The sequence below is a fragment of the Hemiscyllium ocellatum genome, chromosome 11 (genome assembly GCF_020745735.1).
Source record: "Hemiscyllium ocellatum isolate sHemOce1 chromosome 11, sHemOce1.pat.X.cur, whole genome shotgun sequence".
NCBI lineage: Eukaryota > Metazoa > Chordata > Chondrichthyes > Orectolobiformes > Hemiscylliidae > Hemiscyllium > Hemiscyllium ocellatum.
In genome coordinates this window covers 44,209,295-44,232,632 of record NC_083411.1, presented here as the reverse complement: position 1 = coordinate 44,232,632, position 23,338 = coordinate 44,209,295, and the positions used below count along the sequence as shown (strand labels likewise).

Sequence of the window (23,338 nt, the reverse complement as noted above, 5' to 3'; positions counted from 1 at the left end):
GTGAGGAGGCATTACATTGCCAAAGGGCATTAATAAAATCTCACCATTTGCACAAAAGGATGTCGTCAAACTTTCACCCTCAGCCAACAAGACCCCAAATTTTCACCTCCCTGCTAAGCATCAAAATAGATGCTGCAATTGCCGAGAAAGGAGTTACTACATTTCACAATACTTGAAAGTGCAGAAAGAAGGTAACGATATTTCTGAGGTGTATGATAAATAATACTTTGAAGGGAAACTCTAGCTTGGAAAGCATAATTGGGCAGGATTTTTAAAACATGCTGTCAAATTTGTTGGATTGTGGTCCACTATATCAATTTAATACCAATAAACATGGAACTACAGTATTCTACTGCACGACCAAGTGTCATCCACTTCATGTGTTTGCATCAGTTCTTCACTTCTATGACAGAACTGATTTCACTGTCCTGCACTTTTACACAAAGATATGAATCAGATTAAGCCACTCTTACAAAGGACAAAAATGCAGTGATTCCACATGCCCCATCAGAAAGCATTTCTTGCTCTAACTTGTCTTCAAAAGGAATTTCTCAAAGACTCTGGTGATAATTTTATGGAGTTAAAAATCAAAGTACCAGGTTATAGTCCAACTGGCTTATTTGGAAGAACTAGCTTTTGAGGTGCTGCCTTTTCATCAGGTGATGAAGCAGTGGCATTCCAAAAGCTTGTGCTTCTAAATAAACCTGTTGGACTACAACCTGGTGTTTTGTGATTTTTAAAACGTTGTCCACCCCAGACAACACCTGCACCTTCAAATCATAATTTTAGTGATACCTCAGAAATACAATCAGAAGAGGTTTTCTCCCCCTTTTACTACATCCTTCCATAATTGAAAGTTGTTGTGTTCATTTTGTTCCAGTCAAAATGACTGCTCTGTCTAAAGCCTTTCCTCAAAAGTATAGCTTCACCATTCCTTGCGTCATCCCGACGAATCTACATTATGTGTTCTCAAATGTATTTAGATATCCCTGCTATAGAGTCAGAGATGTACAGTAGAGAAACAGACTCTTTGATCCAACTCGCCGATGATTAACCAGAAAAAAAACAGATGACTAAACTGCTTGGTGCTCCACCTGTAGCATAAATCATTGTCTTGCAAAAATTTAAATAATCAATTCTGCTACTTGGTGGTCCTAATTGCAAAGCTCAAAAACCTAATTAGGCCTTGTCAGTGCTCCATGTGCCTTCACTTGGACGTTCAAGAAATTAGATATTTGAACTTTGGCTCCTGCTGAGATATAAGCAGGCAGGGGAAGAGTTAAGTTCTGAGTTTTGTGAAACAAGAGGTTCAGCTAAGCATGACTCAGATCAGATAAGAACGTGCAGTTAACAATAGGTGCTGGATGCTCCTCCCTGTAAAATGACAATATAGTTCATTGAGAAACTGCTATTCCAGAGGAAACACTATGAACTCATGTCCCTGTGCACATGGACATTTGTGCCCCCTTTCAATGGCCTGGAATAAAGATGAAGGAAGTAAAATTGTGTCTCTGAACGTTTTGCTTCAACTGGAGAGGGGGGGGGAAAAAAAAGATGACATAACTGTGTACCCTCACCTTTTCTTTAAAAAACGGTATGTGCACTTCTTGATCTGCATCTGCCAACTGACTATACATTCACTAAATCATCATTGTATTTTGAAGCCTTTGTCATATCTTTCAGAGTGGTATCTTAACATGGCAACTCCAAACAAACATCGATATATACAGAGAGCAAAAGAGTTGACGCTGAATGCACATCATTTCCAATTCTTTTCTACACAAAGGATGGCATCTCATGAAGGGAATGGGTATCCCAACTGACTACTGAATACAGACTTTGAGAATGCTACAAGGCTCCTGTTCAGGACAGCTCGCCACATCAGACACAACTGAGGCACTTGACAGACCAGCAGCAGGTCTTGATTGAAATAAAGGACTGGAGAAGTAGTAGTCTAGCCCGAGAGCTGCTGCCCACTCTAAAGTAGGCAGCTTGCTGATTTTACTTGATTTCTTTATGAGTACTTTTCATTAGCCCCAGTCAAATTGGCACCAATGTGGAGATGTCTGGTGTTGAATTTCCTAATCCTTAATGAAGCAGCTAAGTTCTTCACTCATGGATTGTTATCACTCACCACAATATTTGGAATGTTATAATGACTGAAGTAACTTTCAGGCATTTGACAATTTCAATGGCGATTGTTGATGTGAGCTGGTCTAACTCCAGTACTCAGAACACGAGTTGACAGTGACATGATAAATTAATTCTGGTAAGTGAGAGGTCTACACCAAGCTTCAATCATCGTCTGTCAGTGGTATCATGCCTAAGCGGCTATTTAATTTGGATTACTTACAGTGTGGAAACAGGCCCTTTGGCCCAACAAGTCCATACTGACCCGCCGAAGCGCAACCCACCCATACCCCTACGTTTACCCCTTCACCTAACACTACGGGCAATTCAGCATGGCCAATTCACCTGACCTGCACATCTTTAGACTGTAGGAGGAAACCGAAGCACCCAGGGGAAACCCACGCAGATATTGGGAGAATGTGCAAACTCCACACTAGCCTGGAATTTGTTGAAGGCACTCCAATAGATGATGTGATCCTTAATTTAATTATTCACATTTGGCCAATACAGCACTTCTGTTGTTTTGCTCCAATTACACTCAATTTCTTGATGGCTTGTACAGGTGCACTTCAGCATCTCTTTTGGACAGCATGGTGCCTCAACGGTTAGCACTGCTGCCTCACAGCGCCAGGGACCGGGGTTCCATTCCAGCCTCGAGCAACCACCTGTGTGAAGTTTGCACATTCTCCCCATATCTGCGTGGGTTTCGTCCAGGTGCTCCAGTTTCCTCCCACAGTGCAAAGATGTGCAGGTTCGATGAATTGGCCATGCTAAAATTGCTTGCATAGTGTTCAGGATGCATCATTCAGGGGAACTGTAAAGTAATGGGGAATGATTCTGGGTGGGATACTCTTATGAGGGTCAGTGTGGAATTGTGACATATATCCATCCTGGAGGAATTCTGTTTCTAACGATAACCATTTCCTTCTGTATAAGGTGCCATTCTGGACTGTCACTTAACTTCAGAATGTTCAAAAAAATCTTGGAGTAACATTAATTTTTTTCAGGGCACGCTTTAAAATCATTACTTCTTGCATCATTTAAACAGCAGCTTGTATAGTTAGCTGGACTTCAGCAAAACACTTACCTTTCAGTTTTAATGTCTCTGCTGGACTGATGACTTTCAAAGCATGTTAAGCAGTTGCTTCCTGTTGAATTTGAAATATTTCACACTGTTTTATCATCCTCAACTCTCTTCAAGAGGATCGCTCCTCTTGCCAGCATGTCAGCAACATACATCCAACATATTAGTTCAGCAACTAGGAGAAAGTGAGGACTGCAGATGCTGGAAAGTTGGAGTCGAAAAGGATGGTGCTGGAAAAGCAGAGCACGTCAGGCAGCTTCCAAGGAGGAGAATTGACATTTCTGGCATAAACCCTTTAATCAGGAATGTGGAAGGGGAAGGAAGATCAGAAATAAATAGGGCGTGAGGGTGGGGTTGGGACAAGATAGGATCAGAAGGCGATAGGTGGATGCAGATGGGGGCGTTAACTGTGATAGGTTGGTGGGGAAGGTGGGGCAGATAGGTTGGAAGGAAGATGGACAAGTAGGACAGGTCAGAAGTGTGGTGCCAAGTTGGAGGGTTGGACCTGGGATGAGGTGGGGAATGGGGAGAGTTGGAAACAGGCAAGTCCATGTTGATGCCATGTGGTTGAAGGATCCCAAGGTGGAAGATGAGATGTTCTTCCTCCAGTTGGCGGGTGGGTTTGATTTGGTGTTGGAGACGGCCCAGGACTTTCATTCACTGGGGGAGTTGAATTGGTCAGCCACAGGGCGGTGGAGTTGTTTAGTGTGTGTCCCAGAGATGTTACCTGAACTGCCCAGCAAGTTGGTGTCCAGTTTCCCCAATGTAGACGAAATCATATCGATTGCAACCGATGCAGTATGAGGTGGGTGAATGTTCTGGATGTAAAAAGATACTTTGGAGTCTTGGACGGAGGTGGTGGTGGTGTTTGACTGGGGTGGGGGAGGGGTTGGCACAGGTTTTACACCTCCTGTAGAAGCAAGGGAAGTTGTCAGGTATGAAGGGTGGATTGGTAGGGAACCTGGCCCTTAAAAAGGGAGCGGCAGAGGGAATGGTCTCTACAGAAAGCAGCTGGCTGGGTGGGGAGAAAATATATCCTTGGTGGTGAGGTCTGTCTGCAGGTGGAGGATAATGCCCCGTTTCCGGAGATTAGTCGGGTGGAAGGGGAGGGTCAGGTGGTTCTATTCTCGTTGTGGTTAGTGGGATGGGATTTGAGGGCGGAGGTGCAGCAAGTGGCGGAGATGCACTGGAGGACATTGCTGACCACGTAGGAGGGGAAATTGCAGAACCTGAAATAGGACATCTGGGATGTCCTGGAGTGGAATTGCTCCTCTTGGGAGCAGAGACACTGCCAAATTTACATTAAGGGATTGCGCTTTTACAGGGGGTAGTCAATGTAGCAGACAGCCTCCTACTTCAGGAGCCGCTGTATCTCTTTCCGCCACCTTCCCCTTCCAGGAATCAGATTCCAGAGGAACAGTCAATGACAATGTGTTGGCATACCATTATGAAACCCGCAAGATTGCAAGACCAAGCATGCAATTCATGCACAAAGACTGATCAAAATGGAATTGACCAGAGAGTTATAGCTTTTATTAGTGAATGATTTTTTTGTGACCATGTGTATTGGATAACTTGAAACTGCAAATGGCAGTGCATAACTTTATTTGAAAATGAAAAGGAAGACACTTGGAAAGATACAATTGTACTTTGTGTACTTGCTACCCTGCTATGGTCATGTGACCTCTAAAAGGAAGTGCTTTTGTGGGGACTGCATGGCAGCCATTAAATACATGTCTCCTGAAAGGCAAGGAACGTCTGCAATGAGCAAGGGATGGCTTCCAGTAACTTCCCCCTTACAAAGCTAGGCCCTTCAATCAGGTCTTTTGAAAAAAAAAGGGACTCTCCCAGGAGCCTGCAAACATGTGTTTGACTGTTGCGCTAGCTGAATGGTGAGCTCCCACCACCACCCCATCACCTATGCCAGTGTTAAAATCAATCGTAGTGGATAGAGTCCCTTCAGGGGGTATTAATTGCTCACTCAATTACTAATGCCTTCCTTCCATGGACATAAATTGTGACAGAGGAGAGAACTTATTGGGGTTTTCCGGTCATCCCTTGCCACCAAACAACTGAGGGAGAATACAAGATTCCACTTACAACAACAATCCAACACATCCCAGCACCAAACAGGAAACAGTAGCATTGAACAGGTAAAAGGAGAATCATCTGTAAATATGACTACAATATTTTAACATATTTGCTGTGCACAATGTCTATGTACAATAGAAAGAAAGCCATTTATCACATACTATTGTTTCTCACTATCGTAAGCTCAGGAGGCTGAAGTAACAAGGACAACTAAACAGTTAACAAATTTACAGAAAGCTCTAACAGTGATCTTTCGTATCCAGAACACTCATGGGCAGACTGCGTAAATAATGAAACTGTCCAATGAAAGAAAAGTCTATAGCAAGGGGTTGACCACACAAGACTGAGGTGAGAAGTTTCTTCATTTGGAGGATTGAGAATCTTTGGAACTCTGTACCCCAGAATGCTGTGGAAGCTCAGTCATTGAATAAATCCCAAACTATATGCTACTTATTTTTTAGGGCACTAAGAGAATCAACAAATATAGGGTGGGAAAGTCAATGTTTAAAGTTTAGTCCTGATCTTTTGACTAACAGTGTAGGTTATGCATGACCAACATTCTGGAAGCACTGTTAAGTGAAGAGTTCCAGGATTTTGACCCAGTAACAATAAATTCCACAAGTCACAACGGTGTGTCACTCAAAAGAGAATCAGCAATTGGTGATGTTAGCCTGCATCTATTGCCTTTTGGAGATGGTAGAAATCACATGTGGCAGGACCCTTGTTGGGGGAAAAGGGGGAGAGAAAGCAATCTAACTACCAGTTGGATCAGTCTTATACGTATCAAGCAGAAGGTTCATCTTTACTCTCAATACCAATTTACGACACTCAAACCTCAGTGAAGGGCCACTCCATCTCGATTTTTAAACTTCCTAGCTTAATTGGTATTGCTGTACTTGGTTTCTTGTTAGAAACCTTCAGCATTTGCTAAAATTGTCTTGGAAGTAAATAGCTCTTCCTCTGGTCTTTACAGAAATTGTGACCACAACTCACTAACTTTTTTAAATAAAAAGTTCCTTAAACTCCTTCCAGGACTTCCTGTAGCTTCTTCTTACTGATTGTTCAGGGGATTGTTAAAACACTGCTGCTGGGACTGGTTTTTCTCACGAAGAAACCCATACTTACTGAAAAAACACACTTAACATCCCAGCACCAGCTTCAAACCTGAAAATGAAACTGAAGCCATGCCCTTTCCTTCTTAACGTACACAATAGAAAAATACAAATTAAATTTAAAGCTACATGTGGTCCTGTCCATTTCAAGACTCAAGTTTCCAAATAAAAATAAATTGAGTTTACATTCCACTAACTCTGGAAACATTGTTCCCATCTCTTGTTCTTGTAAGAACCCTTTATTGCCAAACAAATAAATTCTTCCCTCTTTCTTGTCAAGTTCAGGATATTAAATGAATGCAAATAGATCAGCCACATCAATTTGAAAGGTAGAATGACTGAATGGTCACCTTCTGCTTCCATTTCCTTTCTGAAGGCACTTGCTGAGACCCAGTGTCATGGAATAGCTTCTAGGGAAGAGGAGAAGCAGGTTTGCTTGAGCTCAGGACTGGTTGCATCTCAATCCCAAATCAATGACTTTATTTTCCCATCCTTCTCCTAGAGATTCTGACCATTACCTCATAAGGTGTGTTAACACATTCACCATAAATTTTCCTTGGGTGGAAACAGCACTTTCAAACATTTCGCCAGCAAATCCGATCTTCAACCTGCAGAGATGTGTTGGCTGAGTGCCTCAAAGTTACAGAGTAGAATGTGTTTGTCAATATTTATATATTTTTAAAATTTGATTCTAATCTATAAAAAGGGCTCTGAACAGCTTTTCAGCTGTAAAAAGTCCTCAACATAGCATTCTGAAAAGAACTAAAGGAGTTATCCTTGATGTGAGACAATTTTTAACCCACAGTTCGAAAATGTTTATCTAGTAATTATTGCATTGCTGTGTACTGAATCTTGCTATGTGCAGATTGCACTGTCAGGAAATGCTGAGCCAATAATGGTTGCTGCTCAGAAATATTTCACTGGCTGTAAAACTCTCCTGGGCATCGGTATCATGCCACTTTTTGTTTTAAAAAAAATCACAAGATCAGAATGCCAATAAAAAGGTGTGGCTTATTTGGATTTGATTGCAGTGGAGGTCATTGAAATAAGTAGTTTTTTAGATTAGACTCCCCACAGCATGGAAACAGGTCCTTCAGCCAAACAAATCTACACTGACCCTCCAAAGACAAACCCACCTAGACCCATTCCCCTACCCTATATTTACCCCCAACTAATGCACCTAACACTACGTGCAATAAAGAACGGCCAATTCACCTGACTTGCACATCTTTGGATTGTGGGAGGAAACTGGAGAACCCAGAGGAAACCCATGCAGATACGTGGAGAATGTGCAAATTCCACACAGGCAGTTGCTAGAGATGGGAATCAAACCCAGGTCCTTGGCGCTATGAGTAGCAGTGCTAACCACTGAGCTATTGTGTCACCCACAGTTGATATACCTTTTAATATTTCATCTTTATTTTTCCAGTGAATCTTCTCCTCCTGTAATCTACAATTAGACTGCACTTCCTACACCTAACGCCAAGAGAAAGACAGGCAACAAGCATGCATCAGGGAAGACCACCATCCACCTAAGCTTGCCAGTGACCAAAAAGGAAAAAAAAGTGGTGTTCGTAGAAAATAAATAACCTACATTATGTCTCTCAAGTCAGAAACAAAAAAAAAGGCTTCTCTAAAATATGCTGCTATTGTTCAAGAGCAACTTAAATCCCATACCAATAATCACAAACATCTATCCAAATTGTTCTTCACATACCGCCTGTCACCATGTTAACTGGTCTTTGCTACAAGGAAGACTTTACTCAGGGACTCAAGTTTCTGTCATGGGTCTTTACAGAGTCTTAGACATCTACAGCACAGAGAAAAGACTTTGGCCTATTTTGTCCACACCAATCAAAAAACAGCTACCTAATCCCATTTTCCTGCACTTAAGCAATTTCTTTAATGCCTTGCTATCATAAGACAATAACTGCATTCTTCTTAAGTGTTAAGGGCTTCTGCTTCTACCATCCTTATAGGCAGTGAGCTCCAGATTCCCATTACCCTCTGAGCAAGAAATGGTTTCCTCATCTCCTGTAAATCTCTGTCCCTTACCTTAAAAAAAAATGTATTTATGTAGCCAAACAGGCTGATTCTCAACTTGCAGGTCTTTGGACACGAGGCGGGACATTCTATGAGGTAGCTGGATCTGGACGATGATACATGCTTCGTTTCTTTCAGGTCATTCCACTGCTCTGCCTCAAATACTTGAAATCACATTGTAATGCAACTTGATGGACAAGTTATCACCATTGTGAATAACTGTAGTGAACTCCTCAGAGCAATTAAAGTAAGAACTGCCATGGTCAGGGAAAATCTTTTCTTTGTTCTCCCCTGGAATACTAATCATTTGAAAAGAGAGGAGAAAATTGTGAGAGGACAGACTTTTCAACCATGCGGACACACTTAGTAGTACATTGTATCTGGCTTTTCAGGAGATGCAAATGGAGCTGACTGCGAGGAAAACAATAATGTCTGTTAGGCAATCTTGCCATTGAATCCAGAATATAAAGCAGGGACATTGCTGATGAAATCTCTCTAGTAGTCTTTGCTACTTAGTAGGGAGAGTGATGGAAGCAAGTATGTGCAGTTTGGGGGACGGGAGTTGTGGGGGGGGGGGGGGGGGTGCTACAGTGGAGTTAGGCTCAAGAGGCTGTAAACAATAGAGATGATTTGTGTTAAAAAGGTTTCCTTTTAATAACTTTAACATGATAACCCAGGTGGGTTTAGATTGCAAGTAGAAGCTGGAGTCAAAAAGGGCTCATTAGGAATGAAGATGGGCTTATGCCCAAAACATGGACTCTTCTCCTCAGATGCTGCCTGACCCTGCCGTGCTTTTCCTCGCCACTCTTTGACCGACTTCTCCGACATCTGCAGTCCTCACTTTCTCCTAGTAGAAGCTTGTTCATATTCTGGTTGTATTCTTCTGGTCCTTGACACCAGTATGGAATTAATGAAGTCATTCATGCAGACACATGCTGGATTGTGTTCTGGTCATCCCAACATTTTCAATGATAGCAATATCACAAATCATGTTTCAATGGATTTCAAACTACAAGTCCCCAGTGATAAACTGCTTTGTAAACCTCTCTCACCAAAGAGAATCAAGGAAACTGGAGCTGAAACTTGGCAGATTAATTGGGCTACCAATTCTTGCACTGATTTAGATATGCTGTGCCAAAATTTACAAAAAATTGTTATCAAAGACCATGTGACAACTAACACATGAATCTTAGAATGTCTAAGATCTATAATCTAGATATGAAATCTGTGAAATAGTAAGATGATTTTTGACTATTATTTACAGAAAAACTAACTTCTCTAGTGAGAGCTAAAACAAAATGTGCAAGGAGAGGAGAGGGATGTGGTGACAGAAAAAGTTGGAGAAAACAATAAGGTCAATATCAGCAGACAGGCTATGGCCATTAGCCAAAGGCAAAACAAGGCTTAAAAAAAAATCCATCCAGCATCACAGATGTAGCAATTCTGCTGCGTTGGCTGAAGTAAGACTGACATCTGTAGGTCAGGCCTGATTATCTGCCCTTCACCCTGTATTTTTAGTGTGTAGAGTAAAGAGGATTTTAGGCTAAGCATGAGGATGAAATTATTTCTGCTCAATGAGAAGTGTGCAAAATATATCTTCTGCCTTCTGAGTAATGGTTTTCCACTGAATGACAAACAGTCATTTCACTACTGGCTTTCTAATACTGAAACAGAATTGAAATTTTGTTTGGTATTTAGGCCTTTCCAATACATTTAGCCATCCTGCTAAATTGGAAGAATTCAAAAATATTCAGCAAACCAGAAGCTTTAACAAATCTAATGGCTTGATAAGATATTATATTGAGCATGAAAGAATAGAGAGAAAGAGATGAATTTGTATAGTGTTTTTCATGATTACAGAGCATTTCAAAGCATGTCATAGTTAATCAAGTGTGGCCATTGTTTTAGCAGCAAGCTTGTGAGCAGCCAGCTCCTACAAACAGCAAGGTGATAGTAATCCAGATAATCTAATATGTGATAGAAATTGAGAGATAAATATTAGCTGGGTCACCAGGCATAAGTCTCCTGCTCATCACCAAAAAAGTTGCTTCTACCTCACAGAGATCAAGAAGTTCAGTTTGAAGGGTCATCCAAAGGAAGCAACACTGACAACACAGTATCTCCAGAAGTACCAGCCTAAATTATGTCCCTATAATAGGACTTCAATGTATGACCTTCTGACTTGTAGACAGGAGGAATTGTGAATAACTACGTGTGCATGCTCTACTGGACCACAATATGTGCGTAATCTTTTGCATTTCTGCACAATCTAGTGTGTAGACTGTTTTATATTTTGATCCACTTTGTGTGGGGATTGTGCACAGTCCTAGTTTCAGCTGTTTTTTGAAGGCTATGACTGATCAGCACACATTGCCAGAAGATACTATCACAAAGTCCAAATAGCTTGAATATACTGGAGCTGTTGACCTCAATTATTCATTGCAGCACTATAGTAGAAGCTACAGTTCTGCCAGCTTCAGCTAAAGCAGTTGACAAACAAAATAATGAAAATTTACAACTTATATGTTTTGTTTTAAAAAGAATAATATAAATCAACCCTTTTTTGTTGTATTTTACTTGAGACTTGGTTTAAACACTCCTGATTTGAATACACCGACTGGAGAACAAGCTCAGGTGGTGAATGGCCTCTTCTGTTCTCACATTCAATCAAATCACGGCTAATCAGTATTTTAATTAATTAATTTGTTCACCTTTTCTCTATATTCCTTATCAAAACTCAAATTAACCTCAGTAACAACTGATATTTATATATTACTACATTAAAGGCACTAAGTGTTATTAAACATCACATATTGAGAGGCATTACAAGAGGTAACCAATAGCTTTATTGAAGAGAAATTTTAGAACGAGTAATTTTAAAAAAAGTTAAAGATGGAGAGGCTTAATAAGATATTTCTAGGGCTTAAGGCCTAGATGGCTCAAAGCACAGCTACCAATAGTGGACCTCAATCTTGAACAGATCAATTTCCTCTACATCCATAGCCTTTTGGGGTAAGAGTACATGGACCTTGATCAGATGGGCCAAATGGGTGGCAGATGGAGTTTTAGATAAATGTGAGGTGCTGCATTTTAGAGTCAGGAGATATACAGCATGAAAACAGACCCTACGGTCTAACTCATCCTTGTCGACCAGATATCCTAAATAAATGTAGTCCCATTTGCCAGCATTTGGCCCATATCATTCTAAATCTTTCCTGTTCATATATCATACAGATGCCTTTTAAACACTAATTCTACCAGCCTCGACCACTTCCTCTGGCAGCTCATTTCATACACGCACTAACCCCAGCATGAAAAATTTGTCCCTTACTTACCTTTTTAAATTTTTCTCCTCAACTTAAAACCTATGCCCTCTAATTTTGGACCACCTCCCTCCATCCCAAGGAAAAGACCTTGGCTACTCATCCTATCATGCTCCTTAGGATTTTATAGAAGGTCACCCCCAGCCTCCTACGCTCCAGGAAAAATAGCCCAGCTTATTCAGCCTCTCCCTATGGCTCAAACTCTCGAAACATGGCAACATCCTTGTAAATCTTTTCTGAACCCTTTCAAGTTTCACAACATCCTTCCTAATAGCATGGAGACCAGAACTGAATGCAGTATTCCAAAAGTGGCCCAACAAATGTTTTGTACAGCCGCAGCGTGACTTCCCAACTCCTGTGCTCAATGCACTGACCAATAAAGGCAAGCATTTGAGATGCCTTCTTTGCTACCTGGGATCCCACTTTCAAGAAACTGTGAACCTCTACTCCATGGTCTCTTTGTTCAGCAACATTCTCCAGGATCTTATCATTAAGTGTTTTGGTGTGCCCTGATTTGCCTTTCCAATGACGGATAGTTACTCCATTTCCTTTGTACAAAATGATACCATGAGCTGATGGTTCATTGCTATATGACCAATATGCTCTTATAAGCAGAGGAACGCCTTTGATTTTAGCCTGTTGGATTCAATATCCGTTAGTGTGATAACTTTTTGGTGTCTTTTCCCAGGATATTTTAAAAGGAAAGGAAGGATGGTGGCATGTAGGAAATGAGCTGACAGACAAAAAGTGGTGGAGGCTGGTATAATTACAACATTTAAAAGGCATCTGGTTGGGTATCTGCAGAGGAAGCATTTAGGAGGATATGGGCCAAATGCTGGCAAACAGGACTAGATTAATCTAGGATGTCTAATCGACATAAACAAGGTTTGTTTCCATACTGTACACCTCTATGACTCTATGTCCACCACCTTCTGTGTGAAGCAACGCTTCCTCATCTTTCTCCTAAACGGCCAGATTCTAAGTTTTAAAGGCCATCTCCCAGTCTTGGCCTCACTTCTCTTTCTTTCTAAATCAAGCTGCCTCCACGTCTACATTTTCTCGGCCTCATTTCTTAGTCTTTCACCTTCTCTGCTTCAACCTGCCTAAGGTACAAGCCCGAGGACATAAATAAGTTCCAGATCAGACTTGCAAAAAACAAGAGCCATTTCTGAAATGGTGGAGATTCTCTTTATGCACTCAACTTCAGTGATTTCGCGATATCAATGATTCACCATGCATATTTAATATTATTTCACATGAAAATGGACTCAAATCTTAACATGGCAGAGGAAAAGTTTGAACTCAATAAAATTCCAAATAAAGTGTAATTTAACCACCACCACCAGGATCATTAAAAAAAAATGCTTTAAATAAGACACATGCAGTGACACAGAAACAAAGGACACAGCAGTGACCTCGAAGAGCATTTTAATTCAAAGTCTGTAATTAGGTCACTTTGATGAAAATACGAGTTAAGGCATGAATTTTATGTATACTGACCTTAGCTCTTGTCACAAACATACGGTCATGCATTTTTTGTCAACATTTACCATTATAAATTGCTCTGTCTCCCTGTCCCATTCAAATATTGCTATAGCAAAAGTCACAATTTAGTTGCAGGTTCTGGTCACCAGGTGCTCTGTGAAACAGGTTTCTTAAGTTTCTCTCCCAAGTCCATCACCATTTTGTGTTAACGAGTTTGGCCAATTTAATGGTCTGTAATGCTAATGATATTTTTGTATCATGAATATGACCATAACCTTGCACAGACATCCAGGAACCGCCAGAACACAGTTGCGTTGTTCAGTATTTTAAATCCATGTGCACTTAGCTAATGCTCAAGACCATCACAGCCTCATTTGTAATAAGTGTACAGAGTGCCATGCATATTCAATGTAGACGGCTTTTTTTAAAAAAAAGTGTCCTGAATTTTTGTTTTTAAATTGAGGGAGTTCAAACAGAGACAGCTCTATAACCTATTTCAAACTGAGCAGCTGCTATCAAGAACTGGCAATTGGAGAAAAATAAAGCGCTCCTTGTGAACTGACCCGGAAGGGAAATAAAGTTACCCCACCACAGTCTCCTGCTGCAATTAGAGCTTTAAATGTGTTACAGAAGAATACGAATCTTTCAGGAAATAAACCTTGCCACAGTGCAAAGGGTATCAACTGAATGCAGTCTCATTTGCACGTGGAATAACATTTGCGATTAAAGCATAAAAATTGCTGCAGAAGCTCGGCAGGTCTGGCAGCACCAGCAACAAGAGTTGAGTATTGTTAAGATTTACTAACAGTATTGGCATGGCACACACGCTGAATGTATTATAAAGGGCGATTAAAATACTCTTAGATATATTTTAATTGAGCAACAGATCTAAACATTTATGATTGAAAGAAAAAAGTTTTCTTTAGATGCACAGCTAATGGCTTCAGTTTGATGAAATTGATGCCTCTTGAATCTGATGCAGATATATTTTCTATAAATATTTGTTAGAGGTAAGGAATGATGTGCATTTATATAAGCAGTGTCCTCAAGCACTTTACAGCCAATGAAATACTTTTGAGGTGTAGTCACTAAGACAATGAGAGAAATTGACTTTACTCACAGGTCATAATATTAAAGCATATACTTAAGCAAAATGCTCTTTGAGTAAAAATGATTTTTTTAAATAAGCCTTTTTTTGTTGCATACATTGAACTTAAGTCATTGCATGAATCTCTGCAAATATTTGACAGATCATAAGAAATCTCACTACAGGGACACAAGCAGCAAATTAGGGAGGAACTTGAATAATTAACAGTCACTTTTCATAAACAGCAGTGTTTTGGGGGTCAAATATCATCCTGCTTTCCAATCATATTTCCATCCCACCACTTGCTGTCAATTTAATGTACTATTACTGTAACTAGATATCCTAATGACAAGTGCACCCTTTAGCATAAGGAGCTGATGCTACACAATACAGTACTCCCTGGACCCTGATATTTAATAGTGTTACATGGCTTAGAACATTGCCTTTCTCTAATTACAGGATCAGATCTCAGGTTTATATTGTAATCACTCCTGAAATGTGTCTCCAGTTCCAAAGTTCTTGATTCAACAAGATAAGGACATGTTGCTTTCCAGGATAAGCACAAATCAAGTTTCACAATTCACTTTTAAGTTAGGCACACCATTTAAGCTTAATATAAATATTTTAATTTGAAATAATACTTATACACAGTACATAAATCTAGATTTATGTAATCAGTGGATGGCATTTACTTGGTCTGAAGGCTGTTGGTTGAAGTCCAATTCTTGTAGACCTAAGCACATTGTCTATTCCTATTATCCCACATGCAGTTTGTGCTTTTTTAAAAATATTTTCTAATCAACTTGTTTAGAGATTTGAACCCTGGCCTCGGCTAACACCAATATGGCACTGTCAAAGGTATGTCTTTTGGATGAGGTGCTCGCGAAGGCTCATAAACCATTACATGGCTTAATTTAAAGAGCAGAACAGTTCTTAGGGACTTGGCCAATATTTCTTCTCTCAATCAACATCATATAAACTGTCTACTTCAACTGCTTGTTCTGTGGTGCTGTGGAGTCCATGGACCACGTATATATTGGGTGTGTGGACACTTGCACTCCCTTTTTGATTTTCTAAAAAACCTTGCTCTCTGTTTCTGGTTGGACTTCAGTCCTACATTCCTGATATTCGGGCACCTGGCACAGAGGGGGGAAAGGCAGGTCTGAAGACCTCCTCGTGGGCTGCTCCTGAGCCTGGCCAAACTGGCCATGAACAGGTCCAGGCAGCGGGCCGTTGGGGGGGGGGGGTCAATAGGGCCAACTGCCTGCCCTCTTCTGCAGTTGTGTTAGAGCCTGGGTGTCTCTGGAGAGGGAGCACGCGGTGTCCACCAACACCCTTGAGCTGTTCAGGGAGAGGTGGGTACCATAGGGAGTGGAGTATATTATTTCCCCATCCAACTCCCCTTCGCTGTTTGATCATGTAGCATTGCCCTTTGATGAGAAGGCCTCTGCTTATCACTGGCCACATGGGTGTTTCCTTTCTTCCTGCTGGTGGAAACTGAATAAAAGATTTGTACACCTGTTGTCTTACCCTGTGTCTAACACCTGCATGCACGCACACAACATGGGTGCTGGGGAAAATATAAGCACTACCACAGTTAGGCAGTAGTGGGAGGGAATAAAGAAAAAAAAATAAACAGTCTACTTATTTGGCACCATATGGTATTCACAGGTTAGCCACAGTAACTACAACAATAAACTACTTTATTATCTGTGTAGCACTTTTAGTCTGCCCGGACAAAAAGGTGTTATTTAAACAAAAGTTATTTCTTCATTTTAGTCTTGATAATTCAGTCCTGTTTTGCATTTGGAATACTTGTACGATCAGGCAATTTGAATTAAGTAATGTAAAGCACACAAAGCATGTAAAATGAAAATAAAATATTGAATAGTCAGAATTAAACAACTGAGTAGCACATATACAAGTACACTAAATGGGCCATCGTGAATCAACACCAGTTTACACATAGCCTATTTTTCTTTTCAATTGGAAAACAGCAAGTATAAAATGATTGCTGATACCGCTTGTTGTTCTATGCCCAGACAGATTTCAAGCCCACCAGTAATTGACCAAATATTACCAAATACAGCTCACATAAATTAGGTCAACATCTTCGCATTTCAGTTGGATTCACCACCATCAGCAATTCATATACTAGCCCCCCCCCATTCACATGCACCCCAAACTCGCTTTCTCAAATCTCTCAATGTGTAAACATTCTTGTTGACAGTTTGTTTATTTCCCATCTTAATTTAAATAATTTAGTAAATGACTTGTTGTTGCTGGCAGCGAACTAAGCACAGCTGCGTTTGGGAGTTTCCACTTCAGGCACATACTGTTTACCAGCTTAAAAGTACCCATCAATACTGCACCCTGCCAATCCTCAGTGCAGGACAGTTAGCATTCATTTCAGTCAGTACGTTCTCGGTAACCAAATCTAACTTCAAAACCACCTTGGCCACAAAGATAACTGATTTTTTAAATATAAGGTGTTGTTCTAAACGTGCAGGGATACTGGTTCTTCTTATGGAAGTGATGGGCTGGAAAAAAACTGAATTTTTTTGAATATTCAATGCATTTTTTTTAAAAAAGTGTACCCTCTACATTTTACCATTGTTTTCAATCTAAAGTAGTATTAACAAGCATAGTTTGACACCTTCCAAATAATTATTCTCTCTCCTCACCACTGGACAGAGCTGAGTTAACTGTATTAACATACAACTCACTATAGTGGGCAGCAAATTACATTAACCAATTTACCTATGAGTCACCACTCGAGAGTGGAAAGAATACTGCATCAACTATTTTAAAATAACTCATGCAGAAGACAGAGCTGCATTAATTTTAACAGTCGCCAGTGAACAAAGCGCTGCAGTAACTGTTGTAGCCTTTCACTTGGAGTCAGTTAGCTCAGGTGATACAGAGTAACGCCAACAGCACAGGTTCAATCCACACACTCTGATGTTATCTTGAAGGTTCTGCCTTCTCAACCTCACCTCTCACTTGAGGCATGGTGACTCTCAGGTTAAACTCACCACCACTCACCTCCCTCTTCGATGGGAGAATAGTCATCTGGAGCTACAGTGATCTAACCTTTACTTTAGTTAACTTAGACATAACAGGTGTTTACACTGGAAAGTCACCAACATAGTGAAGCGGTCAGTGGTAAATGACAAGTATTGTAACCAAATGTTAACTGAGAGTCTGTGATACATTGTGGCATGTCAGCTGCAAGTCACCAGAGCTGCTGTCAGTGCACAGACTCACAAGCATATGCGAACAGTTCTGACTAGCCTTGGGAGCCAAGATAAATCGAGACAAGACTGAGACAATGTCCTTTGAGAACTGGTCCAACCAATTCCTTAAATCCTTCACTGTTAGGACAGCTTACTTGAAGGTGTTGGGAATATGGTTTGGAGGGGCCAGGGGTACACAAAAACTTGGTCAGAGAATACCATCAAAGGTCAGGCAGGAACTGGGCGGTTGAGAGCACTTCCCTTTCCATTGTGGGTAAAATCCTGATCAAGTGTGTACTCTCTTTGTTGTTGTGCATGATGCAAATCTGGCCTGTTCCCAGAACCTGCACCGTTAGAGTCACCTGAGCCATCTTCCATGTTATCTGGGAGGTCCAAGATGGACCATAACCACAGAAACACTTTATGTAAAGCTCTGGATGGAGGTGGGGGTGACAGAGGAAAGCATACCCAATGCTGCCCTCATTCTGATGGTCACCTTTGTGTGCAGCTACATCAAGCTGTGCATAGACCCTCAGTATGTAAACACCAAGTATCACTATGTACTGAGGTTCTATCACCAGTGTTGCAAAGCATAGAACTGGCTTCACTGCTGCGAAATGCCCCAAATAGTTGAACCATTCCATATTGCCTGTCTTTTGTGGAGACATTTGCAAAGAAAAACATCTTTGACCACAAATCCATCAGGAAGCGGTCAACACAATGTCCTCAAGACCCTGCTCGAAAAGGAGATTTGTTCTCCAAGCAGATTTGGCAGAATGCCTCATCACCAGAACTCTCCAACAAGCACCAAGTTATCACTTGGCTGGTAGTGAGAAAGGCACTACCTGGGGGATCCTTCATGCATGCCCATATTCTCTGCACCACTGTATACTGGCCACAAAGCAGCTGCAACAGGGTTGTCGAGACTGTCACACATCTTCTACTGGAATGTGCCTTTGCAAAGGAAGTCTGGAGAGAGATGTAATAGTTTTTGTTGAGGTTCTTCTCAAACAGCTGTGATACAGGACTCTGCTCTATGATCTGTTTCCCAGGATGCACACCAAGGTAAACATTGACTGTGCCTGGAGGACCATCAACTTGGTGAAAAACACACTACAGTCAGTCCAAAACTTGCAGGTCTTCCTCAGCAAGGCACTGACCCCAACCAGACTGACATTCCAAGGTAAAAAATGAGGTCTGCAGATGCTGGAGATCACAGCTGCAAATGTGTTGCTGGTCAAAGCACAGCAGGCCAGGCAGCATCTCAGGAATAGAGAATTCGACGTTTCGAGCATAAGCCCTTCATCAGGAATAAGAGAGAGAGAGCCAAGCAGGCTAAGATAAAAGGTAGGGAGGAGTTGAATTCAGATTTCTCCAGTTTCCTCATCTCCCCTCCCCCCACCTTGTCTCAGTCGGTTTCCTCTAACTCAGCACCGCCCTCCTAATCTGCAATCCTCTTCCTGACCTCTCCGCCCCCACCCCACTCCGGCCTATCACCCTCACCTTGACCTCCTTCCACCTATCCCACCTCCATCGTCCCTCCCCCTAGTCCCTCCTCCCTACCTTTTATCTTAGCCTGCTTGGCTCTCTCTCTCTTATTCCTGATGAAGGGCTTATGCTCGAAACGTCGAATTCTCTATTCCTGAGATGCTGCCTGGCCTGCTGTGCTTTGACCAGCAACACATTTGCAGCTGACATTCCAAGGTGCAGGAATGCATGTTGAGGGATTCAAAGCTTGGGGCAGCTGCTGCCAAGGTGCACCGAGGAACAACCACTGTCAGAGATCCTTCTGCTGAAGTTATATGGGGGTATATTCAGTTATTGGACCTCCCGGTGGCTCACATATGTAAATAGTCTTGTATAAGAAAGAAATGCCTTTGGTTTGCTGTTTGGATAGTGTCAAATCCTAACACTTGTTTCTCCATATGCTACTGTAAAGAACCAAACTGCTTCAGTGACTATATTCATAAACATATATTTATGCACAAAGTATATTTTTGAAATTTATGAAACTGCAAGTCACCATGCAAGACTGATAAATTGTAACTTTCCATCTACACCAAGTGTCCATCTGTGACACTTGATGTAAACAACAACTATTGTCCTGATGCTCGGCTGAGATCCCTAGCAAACACGTTAGAGTCCAAGAGTGTGGTGCTGGAAAAGCACAGCCGATCAGGCAGCATCCGAGGAGCAGGGTTTCTGATGAAGGGCTTCTGGCCTAAACGTCGATTCTCCTGCTCCTCGGATGCTGCCTGGCCGGCTGTGCTTTTCCAGCACCGCACTCTTCGACTCTGATCTCCAGCCCTCACTTTCTCCGGGCACATGTTAGAGCCGAGAAAGCAAAACATCTGGTTTAAAACGCTGCCTCTTAAGAAATCGCGGGATACCCGTCCACTGCAGGGAGCTGACTTCCGACTGCACCAAACAGCAATTACCTCAACGCAGCCCTGCAACGGCCCACCACCGGAGCCTGGCTTCGCAAACGGTTCTGGAAGTTAAGTTGCCGTCGCTTCGCGGTTGGCAGCCCGTGTGGAGAATTAACAACACCGCGGAGCCCTGACCCTCCCACGCACCTCCACCTCACAGTCCAGCAGAATGTCCCGTCCGATTGATCGCCAGATTTCCACCGTCAGGAAATCAAAGGAAAATTTTTAAAAATCCCACCAGCAAAACGCGAGAGAGGGGAAAGAAACACTCACCTCAAGGATCAAGAAGAACGCGGGAGCGGGAAGGGGAGGAGGGGAGGTGTTTGAAGCCTCCTCAGCGCGGCTGGGGGATGACCACCGCCATTTTAAACGCCGCGACAGCACGGGCCGCGCCTTCCTGCCCTCCGTCCGTCCGTCCGTCTCTCCGCCTCTCACGGGCTGAAGTTCATCGCAAGACCGTGCGAAACCATGCTCAAAAGCCCCGCTCCGGGAACGCACAGAAAAGAAAGGTGGGGAGAAAACAAACAAAACAAAAAACTCTCCCGGGTGCGTGCCCGAGGGGATTTGATTTGATGCGTGTGCCCGCGCGAGCGCCGTCCCGTAAATCCGGCGGGTCCCCCCACTTCACCGTTTATTTAACGCGGGCTTTTTATTTTTTAAAAAAGAGACGGGTTTTTTTTGTTGTTTTCAAGGGAGAACTTCAATGCGTTCGATCATTGTACTGAATAGGTCGCCTTGCCCGAATCCGTGTTTGTGTATGTGGGCGGGCGGCAGACCAGGGAGGGACATTCCAGAGAGAGTGAGGCCTAAAGGCCCTCAACGACCATCTCCACGGAGGCTGCTGCCGCCATGGCAACCCCTCCCGGGCCCCACCCTGCGCCATCACAATGCCCTCATGGTTGCAGCGGGCTGACCCTCAGGTAGTGTCTCCCCCTTACCTGCACCTCAATCTGCACACTGGGAGCTCACTGCTTCAACTACCACCCTCTTTATCCCATCCCCACACACCATTCCCTCCCTCAAAATAAAATCACTTCCATCCACTCATTCAAAATCGTTGAGATTACCTACATTGTAGAAACAAGCCCTTCGGTGCAACAAGTCCATACCGACCCTCTGAAGAGTAACCCACCCGGACTCATTTTCCCTACATTTACCCCTAACTAATGCACTGAAAATGATGGGCAATTCATCTGACCTTCACACCTTTTGGAATTTAGATTAGACTTACAGATTAGACTTACAGTGTGGAAACAGGCCCTTTGGCCCAACAAGTCCACACCGACCCGCCGAAGCGCAACCCACCCATACCCTTACATTTACCCCTTACCTAACACTACGGGCAATTTAGCATGGCCAATTCACCTGACCCGCACATCTTTGTGACTGTGGGAGGAAACCGGAGCACCCGGAGGAAACCCACGCAGACACGGGGAGAACGTGCAAACTCCACACAGTCAGTCGCCTGAGTCGGGAATTGAACCCATGTCTCTGGTGCTGTGAGGCAGCAGTGCTAACCACTGTGCCACCGTGCCGCCAATGTGGGAGGAAACTCGAGCACCCACAGGGGGACCCGTGCAAACTCCACACAAACGGTTGCCTGAGGCTGGAATTGAATCTGGGTCACTGGCACTGTGAGGCAGCAGTGGCATGTGGGACTACATTGGGCTGGGATATCTGGTCGGCATGGACAAGTTGGACCGAAGGGTCTGTTTCCATGCTGTGCATTTCTATGACTCTATAACCACTGAGCCATCATGCCACCCCAATCCACTCACTCAATCGCTTTAATTCCACACCCAAGCCTGCTTCAAGAAAGAGTTAAAAATCGCATCCTGCTTCAGGAAAGTTTGTTTCTAACTTAGAAATGAAGGTACCAGGACTCCATTCTAGGCAATACAGAGTTTCTGTAGCACAGACAAGGGCCCTTCAGCCCATTGTGTCTGCGCAGGTTCTCTGACCACTCCAACTAGTTATCAAACTCCTGCCTTTCTCCCTAACCTGTGTTGCCACGTTATGTTTTGGGAAATATTTAGAATGTGCCTTAAATTAAAAAGTAGACTGTTCTAACCTCAGCTATCTCTCTATTATTTATCATATTTACATGGTTATATTATGTGACTCGTCCATAATATTTCAAAATAATCTCAAAATTGTTTTTCAGAACAATGTCACATGAACAACTAAAGTATACCACCTCACTTTTACATCTATACTTCTACATCTTGTGAAAAAACCTATATGAATGTAACACAATGACAAGTGAACAGTATCCAAACCAAAATGGCAATAACTGCCATGTGCCAATTCTGATGACAAAATCATTCTACTCAGCTCTGGCATGATCATCATTAAATGGGAACAAAAGTGGTCAACAGCATAAATACAAAGAACTGACAAGATTTAACATTTAAATACATAGATGTTCTCTAAATTAAACAAATAAACATACATGTAAACATCTTGTGAAATACTTGGATTTTGAACAGGAAAACCTCAAAACATAGATAGGACCAAAACATATAGATATAGGCCTGGCAATACTGCTTGTAACCTTTCATTTCATTTCCATTTGCATCATTTTTCTAATGCCTTCTTGAATGCCTCCATTGAACCTGACTTTACCACAATATGGAGAAAGTGAGGACTGCAGATGCTGGAGACCAGAGTTGAAAAATGTGGTGCTGGAAAAACACAGCAGGCCAGGCAGCATCTGAGGAGCAGGAGAATCAGCGTTTCGGGCATAAGCCCTTCTTCACCACAATATGGGCAGTGCGTCCCAGATCCTGATAACTTGCTGTGTGAATTTTTTTTGTTTTTCTCTTCTCCCATTTGCTTCTTTTGCAAAACAGTTAAACAGTAGCCTCTCACTTTTAATTTATTTGTGGGCAAGAAGAGTTGTTCTCCCTCCACACTGTCAACATTTATCATGATTTTGAAAAATCTATCAAATTTCCCTTAAGTCTTCCCTACTACAAGAGAAACTATCCCAAATTCTCCAATCTATCCTCATAACTAAACTTTACAAGATGAGTCAGACCAGTATGCAAGTTTTACCTTTTTCTCTGTTTAGGTAGGTGGTAAGAAGTGCAAGAAAATGAAGAATTAGGAGTAGGCAATATACCCACCACAGAGCAGCTCCACCATTCAAATGAGACTGGCAGTTAGGATTATTGAAATTTTATAGAGTTCCCTCTGCCAAATATGGTATATTGATAAAAACTTTTGTACTTTGTCATTTTCAACTCATTTTGTCCTCTGGTTGCATATATATCTTATGAAATGTGTGGTAGTGTATATTAAGACTATTAATAATCA

At 42.1% G+C, this 23,338-nt stretch overlaps 1 protein-coding gene and 1 long non-coding RNA gene across 6 annotated transcripts in view; one reads left to right on the top strand and one right to left on the bottom strand.

Moving 5' to 3' along the window:
* Nucleotides 1-20,975, bottom strand: part of LOC132820434 (muscleblind-like protein 3) — a 276,603-nt gene extending 255,628 nt beyond the window's left edge. For 2 of the 5 annotated variants that reach the window (XM_060832563.1, XM_060832568.1), the window contains exon 1: nt 20,294-20,792. The gene's annotated coding sequence lies outside the window, so the exon portion shown is untranslated. Of the gene's footprint in view, nt 1-20,293; nt 20,798-20,958 lie in introns of those variants that run through there. The other 3 variants (XM_060832565.1, XM_060832570.1, XM_060832569.1) reach the window with 3 other exon arrangements.
* LOC132820435 (uncharacterized) lies at nt 19,835-22,479 on the top strand. The gene is made up of 2 exons (XR_009645198.1): nt 19,835-20,529; nt 22,185-22,479. It is a non-coding gene; the product is annotated as an uncharacterized LOC132820435 (long non-coding RNA).
* Nucleotides 22,480-23,338: the final 859 nt, after the last annotated feature.